Raw genomic sequence first — 18,482 nt, 5'->3', positions numbered from 1 at the left:
ACTAACAATGCAACACTCACTCAGTTGTTTGTGTCAACCCATTTTCCTATTTTATTTAATCTCTTATGCTTATAACTAAAGCGTGTTTTCATTTTTGAGTGTCATCATGGGTTAAAGTTCACTTCTTCTTCTTTCCTTTCTTTTTTTTTTTTTTTCTTTTTTTTTTTTAATATCTCCAGCCAATATGGCATTGGGATTGCTATAAGCATTAAGAGCAGTGTTTGTTACACACATTGTGTGCATTTACACATTTTTATAAAATAACTGAAATTGTGCATAATCATAAATATTAGCCATATATTAGAAATTTAGTCATGATATTTCTGACAAATGGGTTGCACAGCTCTCTAAGAACAATTCGGATAATTAAGAATCTTTAGAAAAATTATTGTAGATAGGAGTTCAATGTGCAACTGTGCAAGAGTTGTGGTGAGATGTAGATCATCTCCAACTACATTATCTAGTGGCTAAAGTTTAATTTGCATTCATTAGCCTTATTCTCTATTTAGGGTGCAATATAAGTAATATCTCAGTCTATGAAAGAGGTATTCACAGGTTAGAGAGGGAAACTTGGTAGATATAAGAGGCTAAAATGATCTATGGACAGTCCTTTTTGTTTTATGTGGACGATTTGGAGGAATAGGAATAACCCATCTTGTAATGACGTAGAGCTGAATAGAAATTCTCTTAAAAGCATCATTCCACAGATAAGCTATCCATAAATGAAGCAATAAGTTTAAATACACAACAAAATTTCACAACTTTTATCACAATTACAGATAATAGATTGCATTGATGTATTATAAAAGTGATATCGGTTGTAGGCTTATTTAAAAGTGGTGATATGCACTATTATAATCTACCACCTCAAATATATTGTAAACAAAATTGTAAAATTTGTTTCATCTCTAGCGTTGTTGTAAATGTCTACTAACAAACACTACTTTCCTAACACAATCTTGTTACAACCTCTTAATGTTACTACTACTTAAGAAATAATAGTCCAGGTAACAATTAATGTTCATACAATTCAATGCTCTATAGTAATATAGAGAGATTTAATGATCAGGATGTGGTCGAATGTAAGCAATAATAGTAAACATGGTTTGTATGACACTAAGATACAATAATAGAAACGTAATCAGATATGATATAGAATTGACTGGTGAGGAAAAATATTCACGTCTGATCGTTGCCTGGATCTTGAGGTATGTTTTATTGCAACGAATATAAATTTTATGTATCAATGGCGAAAGGTAGCACTCATGCCAATGATCATAAGCAACATCTTTGGTGAGATCATTGAGAAGCACAGAAACTTCTTGGTCGCTGCCCAGAACATGGTAAAAGATCCTCTTGTTACGAAGAATTTGAACGTCTTCGGGTGTGTTCACAAGTCCATCAAAGAACATAATGTAAGATGTGAAATAAGGTTTTACACATTTGTTGCATTGTTCATAGGCAACAAGGTTTCTCAAGATAGGTCCAGTTTTATAGTCAATGAAAAGAGGAGGAATCTCTAGTGAAGCCCTACCGGTCAAGACTGTCATGTGGTGACTATGGTATTTTATGTCTAATAAGTCACCCTCTCCACTCTTTAAGAAAATCCCAACTCGCTGGAGCTCCCTAACACTAGGTATTTAACACTTTTTCTCTTGCATTAGGGACCCATAAGCACTTGTAAATTTTGAATTTTCTTTGGGGTTGAAAGTTGAGTGAAAAAGTGCAAGTAAATGGTCAGGTGCGTGTTCAAGAAATGGGTCATGTATTGGTATTTTTTGAGTTGGAGTGAGTAAAGGGTGAAGGAACTTAAGTGCAACATGTATGAGAGGAGGCTCGTGGCCTAAGCTAGTGAGCATATATAACTCTTGTAGGACAAAAAATGGAAGTTGGTTTTCGAGCTTCACTAAATCCAACCTAATTACAGGTAGCTTCCAACGTGTTCTGAAGATGGGATCATCAACTTTTTCCTGCATGGGATTAACAAAATTTTCCTTCAATAATTTAGGATTCCCCAATTTTTGTTTATTATGGGTCTGTTTGAAATCCACTTATTTTACTGAAATTGAAAACTTTTTGCTGAAAATATTGTAGATAAAGGTAAATGTTAGTTGAAATAGTACAGTGAAACTCATCAATAGTATCAAAAAGTGCAGTGGAACCTATGAATAATAGCAAAAATAAAAAATTAAGTTAATTAGTAAAATAAGCTAGCAAAAAATAAACTAGACAAACATACACTATATATATTTCTTCTTTTTTGGTCATGAAAATGATGTTTAGAAAGAGCAATATTTTAGTTTCTTGGATTATAGAGTAATTTTTTTGTCATTCTGTAAATGGGGTTACTTTTTTTACTTAACTTGCATTTGTATTGAAGGGGAATCTAGATCATTCTCATTTTCATTTTTGAAAGAATATGCTAGCTTGGACCATTGCCCCAGCTCATATTTTATATCATAATGAAAGAAAAAATGTCTTTATATGATTCCCTGTACAAGGCAACCAAAAAAAAAAAAAATGAGCAAGCTATTTTGTTTCATACATACATACATACATAAATATATATATATATATATATATATATGTGAAATAAAAATTCAACACCTTAAAATATTAATAAAGAACAACTAAAAAAACCTAAAAGTTAAGCACAATCAAACTAAAATTGCTGAAAATTAAACAAATAAGGACAATCAAAATAAAAGTTAAAAAAAAAAAATACTAAAACGATTAACTAAATTTACAGATGCATAACTACAAACACTAGAAACCTCCAAAAGCACACTTGAAAATTCTTTTTGTTCAACTTTTAAAACTCTTAAAAGTTTAGGGGCAATTTTCAAAGTTTTTGAGTCCCGAAGATGGTGTAAATTAATCATTTTAATAGGCATAATTTATTGATCAAGCAAATGTCAAGAGTACTTTTATAGTTCAATTCGCATCTTGACTTTTTTTTGGTATTTTTCAGAACACATCCAACATACAAATTTCTCCTCTCCTAAGTATCAAATTTTAAAAAAATTGGTAAAAGCAAATGAAATAAATGGAATGGATTAGTGATTACCTTTTCACTCCTTTGATAATAGCGGAAGAGCTCAAGTATGAAGCAGCCATCAATGACCATCATGCGGACAAAATCATCCGTAGAAATATCATCAAAGGCCTCAGAGTAACACCGTCTTGCTCTCCCTTCCAACCTCTTCATGGCCTCAGCAAGACGTTGAAACCTATGTTCTTTTTCTTCCTTGCTTTGATAACGCATCAAACCGAAAAGAAACTGGAGTTTATGCTCTTCCATCCCTTGTAGCAGTGCCTTCTTGTAATGAAAAGGGCCAATAGAGACAAGCACAGGGTCATAGGCATGTTCATTAACTCGTCTCATGTTTGTAGGAGCTCGGAATATTGTGCACGGCGTTGTACAATATCTTGGGGTGGCAAATGATTCTTCTTTCATGGAGTCATTGACAAGCTTGACCACCCAATTAGGAGTCGTGCTTGTACTTGTACATGTGGGGGCATCAAGAATTTGGTTATGGGATATATTTTCTCCTGTAGTGCTTCCTAGTAGCAGTGAATCTTCTGTAATTGCTTTCCTATCCATGCGGCTCATGAAGTTGTGCTCCATTTTCTTGGAGAAATTTTGAAGAATGCAAAGTATGATCTATATAGCATTATAGCTACGCCATCAATCACTCAAGAAAAAATCTTTATTGCAACGAAAAAAACCATTACAATAACATTAGAGTCATTACAATAGTTAATACAAAATATTGCAATAAAATTTGAGGTAATAGGTTTATGTAACAAAAATTTTTGTTGCAATAAACTCCAAATATTTTTGTGGTTGCACGATTTTCCCGGCCCAAATTCGATTGATCAGACCCTGGCCCAAAGCGCAACCCACAATAAATATTTGTAGAGGATGGGTCAAAGAACTTGGTCTCAGTGAGTCTATTCGGTCTGATATATGGATAGCATTGTTGCAGAAAATGAAAACACCAGGATGGATCTCTCACGTATAAGTTTATTTCTTCAGTTCCTCATACAGAATTTTTTGTCCCCTTCTTTGAGGGACTCCACTACATTATATAGTTCCCTTCCTCTCATCTCAACCTTACACCTGTTGATCATCTAAGCATCTACTTGAGTTCCTGTCCCATCAGACGCCCTCATCTCTCCCCATGTGAGTTGCAGAGGCCAAGGCGGTACTGTTCAGGGGTCATTTCCTCATTAATGCGGCCAAGAGGGTGGTTGGGGCGCAATTAATGTGGTGGTAGCTCTCCCTGGGATATTTTGGATTTTATTCATTTTATATGTTGAGAGGGTGAACTGAGTTGGCTGGGGAGAGTTCCCCGTCTGGACTTCGTGACGTCCGAGGAGGAGTTGCTCCTCGGAAAGGTTACCTCCTCGTTATTGGGATTGAATAGTGCTTCATGTGTGGTTTCTCTTCGGGCAGGACGCTCCTCGGACGGGCCTGATTTTGGAGTAGCCCATTATTTCTGGGCCGGGCCCCACAATAGCCCCTCAAAACTCCGGTTTCTATCTCATTCTGAGGAGGAGAAAACGGGGTTTTGATGTTTGGGAGAGGACGGAAATAAGGAGAGCGTGTGGCGCGCGTGCGGTCCGTTACTTTTGACGCGCTACAATTTACGAGGCGCGGCCATTAACTTCTGGAGGCGTTATGTTCCCTCATCCAACGGTGTGGCGTAGATCGAACGGCCATCGTTTATTCTCGCGTTTTTAGGCAGGAGCGATCTTTTCTCTCACGTCTTGGCTATATAAGACGTCAGAGGGGTGCAGTTTCTTCTTTTTATCTGCATTTCGTAAACCTCAGAGGACTCCAGAGAACCCCATCGAATCCCAGAGATATACCAGCACTTGCGTCCGTTACGCCACCGTAGCCGTTTTCTGTGAAGCGTTTCGTCCACGAGAGATTTCTAGGCGTCCCGTCGAGCGTTTTGCGGAAGTACCGGTACGTTTTGTTCATCTCGCCGTTTCAATTCCCTCCTCGGACTCTACTTTTCTTCTTAGTTTTTACTTTTGTTTCCCCAGTTCAGTTCTGATGGGTAGATTTGAGAAATTAGTAAAAACTTCAGCCGCTATGGAAGCCTTTAGGGCAAAATACCACATTCCCCCGGGGGTTGGGCTGCGGTACTGTCCTCTTGAAGGAGTATTGACAGATAGGCGTGAGGGAGAAGTCGTTATCCCCATGATTGCTTTCATAGAGGGAGGGATGACACTTCCCATGCGTAGGATTACAAGGGAGTACTTGTTCAACCATAGGTTGACGCCATATCAGTGTGCCCCGAATATGTTCAAGATTCTAGGCTGTGTAGATGTCTTAAACGAGCGGATGAATCTGGGCCTTACTTGGCACGATGTGGCTTATCTGTACGAATGTCATCGCCTCGGGGATGAGGGGTATTATCTTAAATCCCGGAACGAGGACGTTAGGTTGATCTCTTGTCTCCCAATATCCAATAAGACAGTGAAGAATGATTTCCTTATTGCTTCTGGGGAGTGGTTCGACGGTATTCATTGTCCAACTCGGGCAGGAAACCCAGGTGCGGCGTCTCTAGGATCGGTCCCTTTTGTGATAGGATTTAGCATTGAGGGGTTACATTTTTTGCTTTCCTTATAATTGGAAGATTTCGTGAACTAATCCCCTTTTCCTTGATTGTTTGCAGATAAAATTCACGTCGCCCCTCGGCTAAACTTTGTGAACGTGCCAGCGTTGAACTACCTTCTTAGGTCGGAGATCTACATTTCCGAGGACGGGCAGTTGCGTGCTGCCCATCTGGTTCTGGGCTATCAACCTCTGAGCAGCTCTTTCCAGGCTATTGGTCACGCCATAAGGGCTGGTAGTCCGAGGTTGGCTAGGATTGACGTGTCCAGGGACGGGTTCCTAGCTGAACACGATCTGCCACCAGTTGTGCTGCCCGGTGTTAGAGATCCCTACTTGGCAGAGCAGCTACCTCCGCCAAACGAGCCTGGTGCTGCCGTTCAGGTTGAAGAGGAAGCTGAATCATCTCGTCTTTCCCTTGAGGCAGAGATAGACGAGTTTTATTTTGAGGAGGAAGTTCAGCAGACCCCCCTGGTGGAACTTTCTGATCCCGAAGGAGAGCGGGACCGACATTCTGCAGTTGGTGTTCCTTCCATCGTTATCTGTTCGGACGATACTTCGGGCGAAGAGATAGAGCCTATGGTAGGAAAAGGAAAAACTCTGAAGGAACTGATGGCCTCCCGAGGGAAAGGCCAGTCGTCGAAAGGACAGTCATCGAAAGGGCAGTCCTCGAAGGCACCAACTCCACCACAGGGCAAGACCTTCCCTCCTGTGGCTCCTACGGACACCTCGGAGCTTGGCCTTAAGGTTAATCCCAACCTAAAGAAGAAAAGGCTGGCCGACTCTCCTGAGGAGGGCGAGGTGGTTGCCCAGCCGACCAAGCAGCAAAAGACCACTCGCGCGCCAAGGAGCAGAAGGGGCAACTCCTCGGAGAGTCGGGACGAGGAGATTCTTGCGGAGGTACGTGCTACCCCGCGTGTATGGGGCCCCAGGTTGGAGTTGGATGGGGTGGCCATCCCCTACAATGCTTCGATCCGAGAGTACAACCGAGGCCGGGCAGGATACGTGGCCGAGGCCTTAGAGCAACCCCTACTCCTTCCTCGGGATATGGAGGCTTATAGGCGGTTCTCTCAGCCTGAGATTTTCCTATCCCTTAAAAGGGATCTCGCAATGGTAAGTAATCCTTTTACTGTTTCATTGATCTATTTGACCTTGTTAGATTAAAGCAATCTTGTTTCGTTTGTAGATTACTCAGCAGGTATTCGTGGCTGAGGAATTTTGCCGCGGCAACAGTAGTCGGGCTGAGGTCGAGACCCAGGCGCGGGCGGAGGTGGAGAAAACCTTGGGGTCCCTCCAGCACGATTACGCTGAACTCATGGACAAGTTCAAGGAGTCGGAGAACCGGCGCAAATCTGCAGATGCTGGTTTGAAGAATGCTGAGGTCCAGGCGGAGGACCAGCACAAGGAGCTGTTTGCGACCCAGATCAACCTCGCCACCGAGAAACAGGCAGTGCAGGACCTCAAGACTGCTCTGCAAAAGGTCGAGGATGAGTTGCTGCGGGTCAAAGAGGAGGCCCAACTGATCCGAGAGGCCACAGAGGCTGAGAAGAGTGCCGCTCGCCAGCTCGGGGCCGAAGAGACGGAGGCTAGGCTATCCGAGGAGATCCCCGAGGTGTGCAGGGATTACTGCAGTATTTCATGGGCTCATGCTCTCGATGCTGCAGGAGTTCCTGCGGATTCAGCGCTAAGACTGCCCGAGAACATCTTCTATCCTCAGGAGATCCGAGAGAAGCTTGATGACGCCCAAATGGCTTCAGAGCAGGATCTGGCGACGCCTGATGCTGTCCTTGTGCCCGATATGGCGAAGGATCCCGTCGCAGACTCTACCATCGAGGTTCCGCCTCCTCAGCCCGAGCAGAAAGAAGATCCTCCTGCTGAGGCTTAGCCTTCTAGGCTTTTGATCTTTGTACTCTTTCCCCTTTTTTTTTTTTTGACCGAGAGTCGTCCTATTTTCCCGTTCTTTTGTAAGGACCTCTCTTTCTAATGTGCTCAGAATATTAATATAAAATGTTCGTTTTGCTCACTATGGATGCACGTCAGTAGCGCTCTTCTTTAAACATTTGCAACTATGTAGATACAGATAAACGGTCAAAATAAAATGGGTTTTTGGGCTGCGCATCTGAGAGTTGCGATGGTGCCAGACTGCGCGCACGTATTAAAATGATTTCCTTTAAGTAATAATCTCCCAATCTATCATAAGCAATAATTTCCCCCAAGTCTGTGGTCCGAGGAGCCATGCAGGACTTAGGTTCTGTTTAAAGCTATGAATAGTTGTCTTAAGTAATAATTTCCCCTAAGTCTGTGGTCCGAGGAGCCATGCAGGAGTTAGGTTCTGTTTAAAACTTATATGAGTAATAATTTCCCCCAAGTCTGTGGTCCGAGGAGCCATGCAGGACTTGGGTTCTGTTTAAAACTATGAATAGTTGTCTTAAGTATTAATTTCCCCTTAGTCTGTGGTCCGTGGAGCCATGCAGGACTAGGTTCTGTTTAAAACTTATGAGTAATAATTTCCCCCAAGTCTGTGGTCCGAGGAGCCATGCAGGACTTGGGTTCTGTTTAAAACTATGAATAGTTGCCTTAAGTATTAATTTCCCCTTAGTCTGTGGTCCGTGGAGCCATGCAGGACTAGGTTCTGTTTAAAACTTATGAGTAATAATTTCCCCCAAGTCTGTGGTCCGAGGAGCCATGCAGGACTTGGGTTCTGTTTAAAACTATGAATAGTTGCCTTAAGTATTAATTTCCCCTTAGTCTGTGGTCCGTGGAGCCATGCAGGACTAGGTTCTGTTTAAAACTTATGAGTAATAATTTCCCCCAAGTCTGTGGTCCGAGGAGCCATGCAGGACTTGGGTTCTGTTTAAAACTATGAATAGTTGCCTTAAGTATTAATTTCCCCTTAGTCTGTGGTCCGTGGAGCCATGCAGGACTAGGTTCTGTTTAAAACTTATGAGTAATAATTTCCCCCAAGTCTGTGGTCCGAGAGCCATGCAGGACTTGGGTTCTGTTTAAAACTATGAATAGTTGCCTTAAGTATTAATTTCCCCTTAGTCTGTGGTCCGTGGAGCCATGCAGGACTAGGTTCTGTTTAAAACTTATGAGTAATAATTTCCCCCAAGTCTGTGGTCCGAGGAGCCATGCAGGACTTGGGTTCTGTTTAAAACTATGAATAGTTGCCTTAAGTATTAATTTCCCCTTAGTCTGTGGTCCGTGGAGCCATGCAGGATTAGATTCTGTTTAAAACTTATGAGTAATAATTTCCCCCAAGTCTGTGGTCCGAGGAGCCATGCAGGACTTGGGTTCTGTTTAAAACTATGAATAGTTGCCTTAAGTATTAATTTCCCCTTAGTCTGTGGTCCGTGGAGCCATGCAGGACTAGGTTCTGTTTAAAACTTACGAGTAATAATTTCCCCCAAGTCTGTGGTCCGAGGAGCCATGCAGGACTTGGGTTCTGTTTAAAACTATGAATAGTTGCCTTAAGTATTAATTTCCCCTTAGTCTGTGGTCCGTGGAGCCATGCAGGACTAGGTTCTGTTTAAAACTTATGAGTAATAATTTCCCCCAAGTCTGTGGTCCGAGGAGCCATGCAGGACTTGGGTTCTGTTTAAAACTATGAATAGTTGCCTTAAGTATTAATTTTCCCTTAGTCTGTGGTCCGTGGAGCCATGCAGGACTAGGTTCTGTTTAAAACTTATGAGTAATAATTTCCCCCAAGTCTGTGGTCCGAGGAGCCATGCAGGACTTGGGTTCTGTTTAAAACTATGAATAGTTGCCTTAAGTATTAATTTCCCCTTAGTCTGTGGTCCGTGGAGTCATGCAGGACTAGGTTCTGTTTAAAACTTATGAGTAATAATTTCCCCCAAGTCTGTGGTCCGACGAGCCATGCAGGACTTGGATTCTGTTTAAAACTATGAATAGTTGCCTTAAGTATTAATTTTCCCTTAGTCTGTGGTCCGTGGAGCCATGCAGGACTAGGTTCTGTTTAAAACTTATGAGTAATAATTTCCCCCAAGTCTGTGGTCCGAGGAGCCATGCAGGACTTGGGTTCTGTTTAAAACTATGAATAGTTGCCTTAAGTATTAATTTCCCCTTAGTCTGTGGTCCGTGGAGCCATGCAGGACTAGGTTCTGTTTAAAACTTATGAGTAATAATTTCCCCCAAGTCTGTGGTCCGAGGAGCCATGCAGGACTTGGGTTCTGTTTAAAACTATGAATAGTTGCCTTAAGTATTAATTTCCCCTTAGTCTGTGGTCCGTGGAGCCATGCAGGACTAGGTTCTGTTTAAAACTTATGAGTAATAATTTCCCCCAAGTCTGTGGTCCGAGGAGCCATGCAGGACTTGGGTTCTGTTTAAAACTATGAATAGTTGCCTTAAGTATTAATTTCCCCTTAGTTTGTGGTCCGTGGAGCCATGCAGGTTTCCTGTTTTTAACTTATGAGTAAAATTTCCCAGTCTGTGGTCCGAGGAGCCATGCAGGACTTGGGTTCTGTTTAAAACTATGAATAGTTGCCTTAAGTATTAATTTCCCCTTAGTCTGTGGACCGTGGAGCCATGCAGGACTAGGTTCTGTTTAAAACTTATGAGTAATAATTTCCCCCAAGTCTGTGGTCCGAGGAGCCATACAGGACTTGGGTTCTGTTTAAAACTATGAATAGTTGCCTTAAGTATTAATTTCCCCTTAGTCTGTGGTCCGTGGAGCCATGCAGGACTAGGTTCTGTTTAAAACTTATGAGTAATAATTTCCCCCAAGTCTGTGGTCCGAGGAGCCATGCAGGACTTGAGTTCTGTTTAAAACTATGAATAGTTGTCAGTAGCCCAGCAAGCAGCGGATAATCATGAAAGAAAACGTATGCTAAGCCATTCTCATTAATAATAATATCTTCTGAGGTTATTTACATTCCATGGTCGAGGTACAGTTTTTTCATCTAAATCTTCTAGGTAGTAGGCGTCTATTCCGGCCACGGATGTGACACGGTATGGTCCCTCCCAATTGGGCCCCAACTTGCCCCATGAGGAGTTCTTTGCGCTGCCAAGAATCTTCCTCATTACGAGATCACCTGGCCCCAGAGGCCGTGGTTTGACGTTAGCATCATACCCTTGTCTCAGCTTCTGGTGATAATAGGCCACGTGAATCATCGCTTTTTCCCTTCTTTTTTCGGCTAGGTCCAGACTCCGTTCCAATAACTCGTCGTTATCGCTTGGGGTAAACGATCTAGACCTCAGTGTGGGAAAGTTGTTCTCTATCGGGAGCACGGCCTCAGCCCCGTAAGTCATCGAGAAGGGGGTTTCACCGGTTGATCGTCGCGGCGTCGTCCGATAAGTCCATAAGACATGGGGGAGTTCTTCTACCCATCTCCCCTTCGCCTCGTCCAACCTCTTCTTCAGTCCGTTCACTATGACCTTGTTCACGGCTTCGACCTGTCCATTTCCCTAAGGGTAGGCGGGGGTGGAATATCGGTTGATGATTCCAAACTCGCGGCAATACTCCCTAAAGTTTTTACTGTCGAACTGCAGACCATTGTCGGAAATGAGTGTACGCGGAGTCCCGAAGCGGGTGATGATATTCTTCCAGATGAATTTTTGGGCGTCCACGTCCCTAATGTTGGCCAATGGTTCAGCCTCCACCCATTTAGTGAAGTAGTCTGTTCCGACTATTATGTATCGCTTGTTCCCTGCGGCCTTGGGGAAGGGTCCAACTAGATCAAGGCCCCATTGTGCGAACGGCCATGGACTCGAGAGGGGGTTGAGAACTCCTCCGGGTTGGTGGATATTCGGGGCGAATCTTTGGCACTAATCGCACTTCTTAGCGTATTCTTGGGCCTCTCTCTGCATGTTCGGCCACCAATACCCTTGGGTAAGTGCCCTGTGCGCCAGCGATCTCCCTCCGGTATGACTTCCACAAATCCCCTCGTGTAACTCCTCAAGTAGAGATTCGGATTCTTCTGGGTGTACGCAGAGTAGGTACGGTCCAGAATAGGAGCGCCGATATAGTTTGTGGTCCTCTAACAGCCAAAACTGAGGAGCATTCCTTCGTATCTTCTCGGCTTCCAATTTTTCTTCCGACAAGACGTCGTTTTGAAGGAAGTTCTTTATGGGATCCATCCAGCTGTGACTCTTGCTGATCTGATGGACTCTGGCAGGGCCTCTGCTGATGGGACTTGCCTGGGCTAGATCTTCAACCAGGATCACTCGCGGCAGATTATGTGCCGAGGACGTGGCGAGAGTGGCCAGCGAGTCCGCATGGGTGTTGACACTCCTGGAAATGTGTGTCAGATTGAAGGATTCAAAATTCGTCTGCAGCCGCTTGACTTGTCCCAGATACTCTTGCATCCTAGTATCTCGGGCTTCCAGCTCACCCATCACCTGTCCGACTACCAGTCTGGAGTTCGAGAACGCTTCTATTATTCTTCCGCCCAACTTTTGAACCATCGTCATCCCTTGAAGTAAGGCTTCGTATTCGGCTTCATTATTCGTAGCCGAGAATCCGAGCCTTAATGATTTTTCAATGGCAGCACCGTCCGGGGATATTAAAACTATTCCAACTCCTGACCCTCTCTGGTTGGCTGCGCCATCTACGTAGACCTTCCAATGCGTGTTCCTCCCTGTGGAAATCGCACCAACCGACTTTCCATCCATGTCCCTCTTCTCGGTTGTTGTTTCTATGGAGGGCTCAGCAAACTCCGCTACCAAGTCTGCGAGGACCTGTCCTTTGATGGAGGATCTGGGCATATATTTTATATCAAAGGCTCCCAAGAGCGCACTCCACATAGCGATCCTTCCTGTATAGTCAGCGCTTCGAAGCACAGCTCGGAGAGGAAGCTGAGTCAGAACGATGACCGTGTGCGCCTGAAAGTAATGAGGAAGTTTTCGGGTTGCATGCACTATTGCCAGAATTGCCTTTTCTAAAGGTAGGTATCGCACCTCGGCCTCATGTAGTGATTTGCTCACATAGTACACCGGTCGCTGCACCCCATTATCATCCCGTATCAGTACCAGGCTTACAGCGTGGGGAGCTACGGCGATGTAGGCAAACAGCACCTCATCTGCCTCAGGGCTGGACATGATGGGTGGTCGGGACAGGTAGTCTTTAAGTTGCTGGAAAGCTTGAACGCAATCCTCCAACCATGCAAACTCTTTCCACTTGTTTATCAGGAGGTAGAAAGGCCGACATCGATCCGCCGATCTCGATATGAACCGGTTCAACGTCGCAATCATACCAGTGAGCTTCTGTACTTCTTTCGGATTCCGAGGAGCCTGTAGGCCGTTAATGGCTTTGATTTGATCGGGACTTACTTCTATTCCCCTGTGGGTGACCATATACCTTACAAATTTCCCAGACCCGACCCCGAAGGAACATTTGGAGGCATTCAGCCGCAACCGGTGCTCCCTTAATATGGTGAAGATTGTTCCGAGGTCCTTCACGTGCTCGGACGCCCTTCTACTCTTGACGACCATATCGTCTATATAAACCTCAATGATCTTGCCCAGTTGTGGTTCAAACATCCGAGTCATCATTCTTTGGTAGGTTGAGCCTGCGTTCTTTAGCCCAAATGGCATCACCTTGTAATGATAGTTTCCGATGGGCGTCATGAAAGCCGTTTTCTCTTGGTCCTCTAACGCAAGGGGTATCTGATGATAGCCTTGGAAGGCGTCCAGGAAGCTCATTCAAGGGTGCCCCACGATTGCATCCACCAATCGATCAATTCGGGGTAGGGGGAATGGGTCCTTTGGGCACACCTTATTCAGGTCCGTGAAGTCTACGCAGACCCTCCATTTCCCTGTCTTCTTCTTTACCACCACAGTGTTTGCCAGCCACTCTGGGTAGAAGACCTCTTTGATAGCCCCCGCTCTTTTTAGCTTTGCCACCTCGTCTTTTACGGCACTAGCATGTTCCTTTGAAGGGCGTCGGGGTGGCTGCTTCTTCGGAGTGGAAGAGGGGTTGACGTTCAGGTGGTGACAAATAAGGCTAGGATCGACGCCCGGGGCGTCGTAGGCGTCCCATGCGAACACGTCGACATTTCCTCTAAGAAATCTGACCAGTTCCTCCTTTTCTTGAGGGGGCAATTCCGAGCCGACCAGAAAGAACTTCTCCAGGTCGTCGTTGACAGCGATTTTATCTAAACTTTCACACCCTATCTCCTCGGCCAGTCCGTCGTCTTGCTCTGCCGAGGCGGCTGATTGCTATAAACTTTCAGGGGCCGAGGACTCGGCATGGGGCCGATGTAAGACGGCGGCCACCATACACTGCCTGGATACGACCTGATCTCCTCGGATCTCTTCCACTTGTCCTTTGGATGGGTATTTCACCTTCTGATGAAGTGTGGAGGTTACGGCTTCCAGGGCGTGGATCCATGGCCTGGCGACTATCGCGGTGTAGGGTGAGTAAGCGTCGACGACGATAAAATTCACCTCCACCACCTCCGCCCCAGTCTGTACGGGTAGTCGGATTTGTCCTTTTGGCGTAACCATTCTTCCCTCGAAGCTAAGTAGGGGGGAGTCATAAACTGCCAAATCTTCTGGCTTCAGGTTCAGCCCCTTGTATAGATCAGGGTACATTATCTCTACTGCACTTCCCGAATCCACCAACACCCTTTTCACGTCAAAACCCCCAATCCTTAGAGTGACCACCAAGGCATCATCGTGAGGTTGAATAATTCCTCTCTTATCCTCATCCGAGAACCCCAGTATCAAAGAGCTTCCCTTTTTTGACCTTTTGCGTTCCCTCTGCCTACTCCCGGAGGGGAGCCGATAAACAGCTAACCCCCTGGGGATGGGTGGTCCCGTTCTTCCTGGTGCGGCGAGGATGACATGTACCGTCCCGGTGGGTGGTCTTAAGGTCACGTCCTTTCGAGGCTCTTGTGTTGCTTGGCTGGTGTGGCCACTCGACGGGTGCAGCAGGTGACGTAACTTTCCTTCTCGGACCAACTGATCCAGATGATTCCACAGATTCCTGCAGTCCTCAGTAGTGTGCCCATGGTCTTGATGATAGTGGCAGTACAGGTTCTGGTTACGTTTGGAAGGTTCTCCAGCCATCTTTCCCGGCCACCTGAAATAGGACTCATCTCTTACTTTCTCCAGTACCTGTTGTACCGGCTCTCTGAATACGGCATTCACTGTTAGCGGGTTACTCTGCCCAGCCTGTCGCGAAAAATCTCTCCTCGGCTGACCATGGTTGTGCCGTTCCGACCTGAAATCATTTGCTTTGGGGTGGATAACCTTCTCCTTCCCCCTCCCTTGCAGCTGATCTTCCTCCACTCTTTTGTACTTGTCTATCATATCCCTCAACTGATCAACGTTGGCAACCGGTTTACCAGTGAGGGATTTCCTTAAGCCATGGTCGGTGGGGAGGCCACTTTTGAATGTGCTGATAGCGACAGCGTCGTGGTTATCATCCAGATCATTATATACTTCCCAGTATCTATCGGAGTATGCTTTCAGAGTCTCTCCCTCGTGCATGGACAAGGAAAATAGCGAACCGAGGGGCCTGGGGACTCTGGTGTTGGTGATAAAGCGAGAGCAGAAATCTCGAGTGAGCTACTTGTAAGAGCTTATGGAATTTGTCTTCAAGCCGTTGAACCACCTCATCGCCATTGATCCCAAGCTGGACGGGAAGATTTTACACATAAGGGCCTCATTTTGCGAGTATATCGCCATCTTTTGGTTAAATTGACTCACATGCTCCACCGGGTCTGATCGACCGCTATAGATGGCGAATGCTGGTTGGTTGAACCGTCGAGGCAGCTCAGCCCCTTCAATTCTATACGTGAAGGGGGACCTTGAAACCTGATCCAACGCCTTCTTCATGGCATCGTTTCCCGAACCCTTACTAGATGTGCTCTCATACTTCCGCACAGGGCGTGGTTCCTTTTCGTAGGTAAAGGTTTCGCTTGGGGGGGTCCTTGACCTCCGTCGGTAACTCACATCCTCCGCATTAGAGGACTTGTCTGAGTCTGAAGGAGATCGCCTTCGCTGTGCTCGTCGTAGCTTCCTCTTCAGATCATCTATCTCTCGCTGCATGGCCTGGTGACTATTTCGCTTCTAGGACACGTGACTACCTATCTGAGTGTGACTTTAGCTTGTCCGGATAGTATGCGCACTTCCCTCACGATTTCCCCTGTGGCCTGGGTTGACGGGGTTATTTTGCCTCTGGGACTCGGCGGGTTGTGTCTGTTGGGAGTCAGCCTGGTGAGGATTCTCCTGGTGCGGACCTAGTTCTGCCATGCTTGACCGTTGTGCTAGCTGATGCTCTAGTTCTTTCCACAAACGGCGCCAATTGTGGTTGCACGATTTTTCCGGCCCAAATTCGATTGATCAGGCCCTGGCCCAAAGCGCAACCCACAATAAATATTTGTAGAGGATGGGTCAAAGAACTTGGTCTCAGTGAGTCTATTCGGTCTGATATATGGATAGCATTGTTGCAGAAAATGAAAACACCAGGATGGATCTCTCACGTATAAGTTTATTTCTTCAGTTCCTCATACAGAATTTTTTGTCCCCTTCTTTGAGGGACTCCACTACATTATATAGTTCCCTTCCTCTCATCTCAACCTTACACCTGTTGATCATCTAAGCATCTACTTGAGTGTCTGTCCCATCAGACGCCCTCATCTCTCCCCATGTAAGTTGCAGAGGCCAAGGCGGTACTGTTCAGGGGTCATTTCCTCATTAATGCGGCCAAGAGGGTGGTTGGGGCGCAATTAATGTGGTGGTAGCTCTCCCTGGGATATTTTGGATTTTATTCATTTTATATGTTGAGAGGGTGAACTGAGTTGGCTGGGGAGAGTTCCCCGTCTGGACTTCGTGACGTCCAAGGAGGAGTTGCTCCTCGGAAAGGTTGCCTCCTCGTTATTGGGATTGAATAATGCTTCATGTGTGGTTTCTCTTCGGGCAGGACGCTCCTCGGACGGGCCTGATTTTGGAGTAGCCCATTATTTCTGGGCCGGGCCCCACAATTTTAATAATAACTTTGATGCAATGGTATATATATATATATATATATATTGTTGCAATATGCAATTTACTATTTCGAATATCTTGCAAGTATAGATTATTACTTCACGAAATTTGTTGTAATAGATTACAAATAATTAAACAAAATAAATCGGATTAAATTACTATAATGATATCTTCATTGTAATAGATAATTAATTCATTTTGTTACTACGATTAACTATGAAATAATTGATACCAAGTTATTGCAACAATATATTCATTGCAGTTACGTGTTTGTCATTGCAATAGATTGTAAAAGAATTAATATCAAATTATTGCAATGGTAACTTCAATGCAATAAGCTATTAATTCGAAATTTTCGTTGCAATAGATTGCAAAAACAATTGGTATCAATTTATTGTAACGATTTTTTCATTTTAAGTTATTGCAACAATTTTTCCAAAAATATTAAAGTTTCTATTGTAGCTAAAAATTATAAGTTATTACAACTTATTATTGTTGATGCAATAATTTAACACTTTTAAGTTACTATTGCAACCATTTTAACATGTAGATGCGATATTTTGTCTAAAACTACTATATATATATTTTGTTGTATTAACACTTGATGTAATAGACATTTTTTGTTGTAGTGAATGAGAAGAACATCTAGCTATATAGGTAGCATCCACCTTCACATATCAAGAAGGTTTAAAGGATGAGTCCACCTATAGACCCAACCAATCACACACTTAATTTTACAACTTACTTGTGTGACTATGTGTGGTATACATTTTCTAACTTGACCCACACTTAATGTATACATTAGACACTCACAATCACACGAATCAGTAAAATTGTGAAATTAAGTGTGTGATTAGTTATGTTTATACTCTAAAGAATTACTCTTTTTAAGGATTTAACAATTTACAATGATAATGTAAATGATTTTACCTCTAATCTTATCTTGGAATATGTAGGGTCTACTCTAGTGAATAAATTATCAAAAAGTTTAGGACCATACATTTTGACACAACTTAGACTCGTGACAAGTGGTGATTGGATTACTGTTCATTAAGTACCAATACTGGACTTGTGTGTAATCTTATCATAAATTAACAAATATGCTAATTTTTTTTATAACAACAAATATTCTAATTGTGTCAAAGTGTGTGAACAAATGTGTGTCCATAGAAGAATTGATAATAAGAATAATGTCATTCTTGCTTCAAGAAATAGGCAATAATACATCATGCTCACCTCTACTTATCGTATTATTAATTACTTATTCACATGACACACCACATGTAAAGTTCATATTATATTCATCCTCATTTTGGTGTGGAAATTCATCTTAGTAAATCTCTAAATATGAAGTCTTTTCTCAAAAAAAAAAAAAATATATATATATATATATATAGGAAGTTAAATTAATTTAATTAGCGTAACTTATTTCCTAGTGCATTATGCTTTTGTTTTTTTGTTTTTTTGTTTTTTTTTACAAAGAGTCAAGGTTTTTGTTATAACTTAGAGAATTGAGGAGGATAAGGCCTCTTTTCTATAGTTAATTCCTGGCCCTTGGAGGCACCATCATTGACTCACCCGTTGACACCAAAAGCTGCCATCACAATATCACATGGTTTGGCAAGAGGCACCGTCATTGACGCGCTTAACTGTCTCATTGTGTACTGTTTCCACGTATTTTGCGTTGTGTTTCTTGGGCCAAAATAGCTAAATACCATCAATTTTTGAAATATTTTACCCAGAAACACTGTTTCGGAAAAATATAACGATCTACCACTTTCCATGTCAGTGGGCCATGTTGGATTAAAAAAATATGGTACTCAAGCTTGGTGCACTCGAGTACTATTCATCATACCTGAGTCCATCAAGCTCGGGTACCATTCTGTTTATGGACTTAACTCCTAAA

At 43.6% G+C, this 18,482-nt stretch overlaps 1 pseudogene; it reads right to left on the bottom strand.

Moving 5' to 3' along the window:
* Window positions 1–796: 796 nt before the first annotated feature.
* LOC115992154 lies at window positions 797–17,280 on the bottom strand (annotated as a pseudogene).
* Between the last annotated feature and the right edge of the window lie 1,202 nt (window positions 17,281–18,482).

This window comes from Quercus lobata, chromosome 5, assembly GCF_001633185.2.
Source record: "Quercus lobata isolate SW786 chromosome 5, ValleyOak3.0 Primary Assembly, whole genome shotgun sequence".
Taxonomy (NCBI): Eukaryota; Viridiplantae; Streptophyta; class Magnoliopsida; order Fagales; family Fagaceae; genus Quercus; species Quercus lobata.
Note: the sequence above shows the minus strand (reverse complement) of the source record. Positions and strands in the feature narration are given on the sequence as shown.